This window comes from Herpailurus yagouaroundi, unplaced genomic scaffold, assembly GCF_014898765.1.
Source record: "Herpailurus yagouaroundi ecotype Mexico unplaced genomic scaffold, PumYag 246, whole genome shotgun sequence".
Lineage (NCBI taxonomy): Eukaryota > Metazoa > Chordata > Mammalia > Carnivora > Felidae > Herpailurus > Herpailurus yagouaroundi.
Genome location: NW_024412463.1, coordinates 1,856,564 through 1,862,563, shown reverse-complemented (window position 1 = coordinate 1,862,563; position 6,000 = coordinate 1,856,564). Strand labels below are relative to the sequence as shown.

Here is a 6,000-nt window from a genome sequence, read left to right as displayed (position 1 = left end):
AAAAAAAAAAAAAAAAAAAAAAAAAAAAGAGAGAGAGAGAGAGAACCTGGGTCAGACTCTCTGGATTAGAATCCAGTTCTGCCCCTTACAAGCTGTATGCAACTTTCTACAAGCCTCAGTTTCCTTATCTAGTAAATGATAATAATGATGATATTACTATATGGAATACGAATAATACCAACCTTGCTAAGCAGGTGAGTGCTTACTTAGCACATACTGAGCTCAATAAACATCAGGTATCATTTTGAAAAGAAAAAAAAAAACTGCAGATTTTATGAAAAGCCTTGAGTTTTTACCCATGTTAGCAATAATTCCCAATTAAAAAAAAAAAAAATTCCGCGCAGGCGCAGACACGTCGAACCGGCTCATCTGCAGCCTGTGGTGTATCTTCACCTTTCCCTTCACCCAGCACACGGGTGTTCCCGCACTCACGTGTGTGCATGTTCACGCGTGCGTGTATTTAAGCGTGTTCGTGTGCCTGTGCTCATGTGAGCTTGTGTGTTTATACGCACGTGTGTTCGAGTGCGCGGGCACGTTTGCGTGTCGCGAGCACAGAAGGCGAAGGCCACCAGAGGAAGCGACTCCAGAGCCACATCAGACGAGCCACACCTCTGTGGGCCTCCCTCGCTCCCGCAGTAGGCTAGCAGAGACCTTCTGTCACCAGGAAGAGGAAGGAGACTAGGAGGGAGCCTCCCTTCACTGGAACGAAGTTCATGGCCCCCCACTGCCTACAGGGTGCCCACCATCCGGCCCTGCCCTCTCCTCCTCACACCGGCCTCCCCTCCTTCGGGTTCCCTGGAAATGCCAGGCCCCACTCACCACAGGACCCTTCCACCGGCTGTCTCCAGGCCAGGCCCTGCTCTCTGTTCTTGATGGGGTGAACGTTGCCCAGCTTTCAGGGCCTGGACTGACAGTCCCCTCCAGAGAGAGGCCTTCCCCGGCCGCCTAATCTAACGCAGCCCCCATCACTGTGGAGACTCCCGCTTTCCCTGTCTCCTTAGCCCTCCTCGCCCTCCGAACTTCTCGTCCACTGCCTCCAGAACGTAGGTTCCGAAGGAAAAGGTGCTGAGTCAGTGTTGTTCACAAGGCCAAGACCGGAACCTGGTGGGCTGCACAGGGTTCCCCCGGACGGCGGGTGCCTGAGAATCCACGCACGAATGGGCGCATCCGTAGCAAAAAGACACCTGGCAGCTGAAAGGCCGAATAAGCCACATCAGATGGGGGGGGGGGAGGAAATGGAAGACAAGGGGCCACGGGGCCAGGAAGCTTCCCCTGACCAGGGCTCCGGCCCTTGGGCTCCGAGGCCTCCCTGGGCGGCACAGCTACTTGTAAAACACGGAAGACGGCCCCGCAGTCCCCGTCCGCCAGCCGATTCCAACTGTATGCGCCCCCTGTTGCCGCCAGTCTGGGGGGGAGTTGAGGAATGCACGCTCGCAGGTCGGAAATGCCAGCCAAGGGCAGCCCGGGAGAGACCCGGTTCGGGGAGACCAGGAGAGACGCAGCCACCAGAGCGGATGGGGCTGGGGGACAGGACGGCGACCACTCTGGTGGCTGCGTCTCGGGAATAGGGGGGACTCGTACATAGTCTTTTTTTTTTATTTATTAAAAAAATTTTTTTAGGTCTATTTATTTTTGAGAGAGAGAGAGAGAGAGAGAGACAGAGGACGAGTGGGGGAGGGGCAAAGAGGGAGGGAGACACAGGCAACAGCCAGAGAACAGTGCTGGGCTTCACCGAGCACCTCAGGGACCTAGTGCCAGCTGCTGGCCTAATGCCCCACGGTGACTGCCAGGAGGGAAGGCATATTCCCAACTTACCGAGGAAGAAGCAGATTCTGGAGGGTGACAGAGCTACCCAAGGGGCAGTTCTGGGGCCGGGGCCACATGGCTCTGGAATCTACCTGTCCCGGTCCAATGCACCTCAGGTTCTCATAAGCTGCTAAAGCACACACTTCATAGTGGGAAATAGGTATTTTCGCACCGGCTTCTCGTCCAAGACCCCCCTGGACTAGCTCAGTGTTTCCTCCTTTTAACAGAGACCCGGTTACAGAGAAATACCTCTACTCTAAGGAAAGCAACAGCCCAGGGGAGGCTGATACAAGGCAAATGCCACTCAGCCTCAACACTGGGGAGACTCTAGGGCAGAGTGGGGATTGTGGCGGCCTGGTGATCCTAGCCCACTGAAGGGGACGGGTGCTTCTCAGCTGCAGCTGTTGGAAGTAATGGGGGAGGGGGCCTTGGGGTTGGTCGTGTAGCACCTGGTCACTCAGTACAGCCCCGGATCCTGCCGGCACCTGAGTGCGCCATTTCCATCTAAAACTCGTAGCAATCGCTGGTGCGAGTGGAAAATGCCGTAGTCTCGTCACTTTGGAACACACCTGGCAGTGCCCCAAAAGAGTTCTGGTATGACCTAGCATTTCCACTCCTAGGTTTCCACCCGAGAGGAATGAAAATACAGATTCACACAAAAACGCAGACGTGCGTGTTCACAGTAGCATTATTCATGAGAGCCAAAAAGGGGAAATGACCCAAAAGGACAGATGAAATGTGGCGTGTCCATCCGTGCACTAGAATATTATTCAGCCAAAAAAAGGAATGAAGATCAGACACATATTACGGCCTGGATGAACCCCCGAAACATCATCCTGAGTGAAATAAGCCAGGCGTTGTAGCCACAGGCTGTATAATACCGTTAGTATGAAGCATCCAGAAGAGGCAGATCCATAGAGCCAGAAAGTGGATGTGTGGCCCCCAGGGGCTGGGGCTGGGGAGTGGCTGCTGGTGGTTTACAGAGTTTCTTCGGGGGACGATGAAAACTTGGTGATGATTGCACAACCATGTAAATACACTCAGTTCTTAGCACGTGTTCGGTGTTCCATGGGTTGTGAGTGGAACGCTTCAAAACAATCTTTTTGGATTTTCTCGGGGTTGGGGAGGGAATAATAGTATATTATTCGCAATCACTTTTGAAGGGTCTTGTCGTTCTCACCAAGGGGTCCAAACTCCACGACTTGGCCCAACACGGTCAGTCTGTGCCCACCCCTAACCTTGAGCTCTATCTACACCACCCACAACTGCCTGAAAGGCCTTGGTCTTTGCAGCCTTGGGACATCTGCACAAGCTGTCCCCCCCCCCCCCCCCCCCACCGAGGCTCACTCCTCCATTTCTCAGTCCTTCGTGTGAAGAGACCCCCAGGAAGCGGGTCTCTCTTACAGGTCTGACCAGGCCCCTGCTTTGCAGGTGCTGACACAGCCAACCTATCTCATCCAGCCCAGGTCCTCACCCAGCACCCCCACAGGCCACTAGCAAGGGACCAGGACGCTCATACCCAGATCTCAGGGTAGCTCATAATGAGCGTTCAAGTAATGTTAGCCAAGTAAATACCGGTAAGATTTGGGTTCAAGGGGGCAGCTGGGTGGCTCAGTCGGTTAAGCGGCAGACTTCAGCTCATGTCATGATCTCACTGCTTGTGAGTTCGAGCCCACGTCGGGCTCTGTACTGACAGCTCAGAGCTTGGAGCCTGCTTTGGCTTCTGTGTCTCCCTCTCTGTCTGCTCCTGTCCCGCTCATGCTCTGTCTCTCTCTGTCTCTCTGCCTCCCAAAAAGAAATTAAAAATGCTAAAAAAAGAAAGAAAGAAAGAAAGAAAGAAAGAAAGAAAGAAAGAAAGAAAGAAAGAAAGAAAAGAAAAGAAAAGAAAAACAGATTTGGGTTCAGGAACCTCACTACTGTCACTCCATTTTACAGGGGAGCAGAGACTTGGAATTTGCCAGGGGGTCACACGAGGAAAGAGACAGCATCAGGATCCGAACCCAGGCAGTAGGACTCTAGAGCCAGGGGTGAGGGGGAACTCTATCTCGTGGGTAGAGACCCGGACGCTGCTACGTCACAGGATGCCCCACAACAGAGAATGTCAGGCCCGAAGCGTCAACAGCACCAACACCCTGCCGTGGGGACTATCCTGTCTCATCGGTGGCTCCCCATCGCTTGGGATGAAGAGGCCAAAATCCTGACAACAGGGCTCCTGCTGCCCGATTTCTCCAGCCCCACTCCGGTCACGTTCCCATCATCAGGACATCCCGGGATCCTTCCAGCGTTCCCATCTCCCTCCTGCCCCCGAGCTCAACACCATCCTGCCTCTGAGCCTCTGCCCGAGCTGTCCCCCCTGCCCGTCCCCCCCTCCACCTAACATCACCCCTTCCATTCTTCCTCCAGGGGCTCTTTCCACTCCTCGGGCAGCACCTTCCTCCAGAGCACCTGCCTCCTTCCCTCGGCCACTGTGGTCAGCAGGAAAACGGCCCCCAGAGAGGGCACATCCTCATTCCCAGAACCTGCGAAGACATTATAGGGAAAGAAGGACTCTGCAGATGGGACTGAGGACGGGGAGATGATGCTGGGTGACCCGGGGGACTACAGGGTCCCTGTCAGAGGGGAGCAGGAGGGTCAGAGCGTAAGAGAGACTGGAAGGCGCTACAGGTGGGGCGGACGGGGAGGTAGAGGCCAAGGAACACAGGCAGCTTCTGGGAGGTGGAAAAGGCCCCCCCCAGAGCCTCCAGAAGGAACGAGCCCCGCTAACACCTCAATTTTTAGCCTATAAGACACATTGGGACTTGCAACGTCAGGAGCTGTGAGATATAAACCCATGTCGTTTGACACCCCTAAGTTTGTGGGCATGAGTTATGGTGGCCACCGGGAACCACTGTGGGAGCGCTTTGCGGCCGGGCCCCTCCTGCTGGAACACGGCCGCGGGCTGCACCTGCCTTTCTCCCCGTGAGAGTCCCATAGCGCACACAGTAGGCCCTCAGTAAGTCTCAGTGGGCTGACTGCTAAGGGAAGCGCTGGGCTTGAGAGCCGGGCCAGGGCTCCAAACCTTCGCATTTTCTCTCTTTCCTCGGTCAAACGTGTGGAATAAAATTCAAATGAATCAGCGATTCCAAGGGCAAAGTTTTAATTATATTCCTGCCTCATTCTCTGCTGACAAGAATGTTAACTCTGCCAGCTCTAGTGGTGACTGCCGTGCTCCCTTCCTCCGTGGCTCGGAGCGGCTCACGTCCCGTCCGTCCAGGTGACCGCTATTTAATTGCAAGCTCCCTCAAGCCTCCTGGGCTTTCGCTGTGTAAGGAGCCAGGATCCCAAGCTGAGGGCCCCAGTACGGGTAAGAGCTTGGGCTCCAGGGGACGCAGCCTGAGGTCCCAGCTTCAAGGAATGAGATGTGTGACCCTGGGAACGCTGCTTACCTCTTGGAGTTTATGCTCTTCCTCTGGGAAATGGGACAGTGAGGGTACGGTGCAGCAAGGAGAAAAATGACCTACCACGCGCTTAGCCTGCTGCTCACACAGGAACAAGGCAGGTGAGGGAAGTCAGCAGTGAGGCAGTAGGGCGTGGTGGGGATTGCGGTATGCTGGAGAACACGGGCCTTGTCTGAGGGGCAGCTGCCACCCGGCTCTACAAAATTACAGCCCGGGGCTGAGAAATGTTCTCCTTCTCAATTCGGGTCGTCTTCACATGGGAGTTTATGTGTGTAAAAATTCACTGAACTATACACGGAAGATGGGTGTACTTCAGGGGCGCCTGGGTGGCTCAGTTTGTTAAGCATCTGGCTTTGGTTCAGGTCGTGATCTCACAGCTGGTGAGTTCGAGCCCCGCGTCGGGCTCTGTGCTGACGGCTCGGAGCCTGGAGCCTGCTTCCGATTCTGTGTCTCCCCCTCTCTCTGCCCCTCCCCCACTTGCACTCTGTCTCTCTCTTTCTCTCTCTCTCAAAAATATAAAAAAAAAAAGATGTGTGTACTTCATGTATTTATACCTTGAGAAATACAACCTGGAGATTAAAGTATTTAAAGAAATGTGAGCTAAGTGCTATCAAAGCTTCTGAATTTCCAAAAGCAGCTTAAAAGCCAGATTTTTAGGGGCGCCTGGGTGGCGCCGTCGTTAAGCATGCAACTGCGGCTCAGGTCATGATCTCACGGTTCGTATGTTCGAGCCAGTGCTTGGGATCCTCTCTCCCTC

General features: G+C 54.3%; 1 protein-coding gene across 3 annotated transcripts in view; it reads right to left on the bottom strand.

The window, feature by feature from the left end:
- The window catches only part of BCAS4 (breast carcinoma amplified sequence 4), a 60,712-nt gene that overhangs the window by 29,026 nt on the left and 25,686 nt on the right, over positions 1–6,000 (bottom strand). The window lies entirely within an intron of this gene.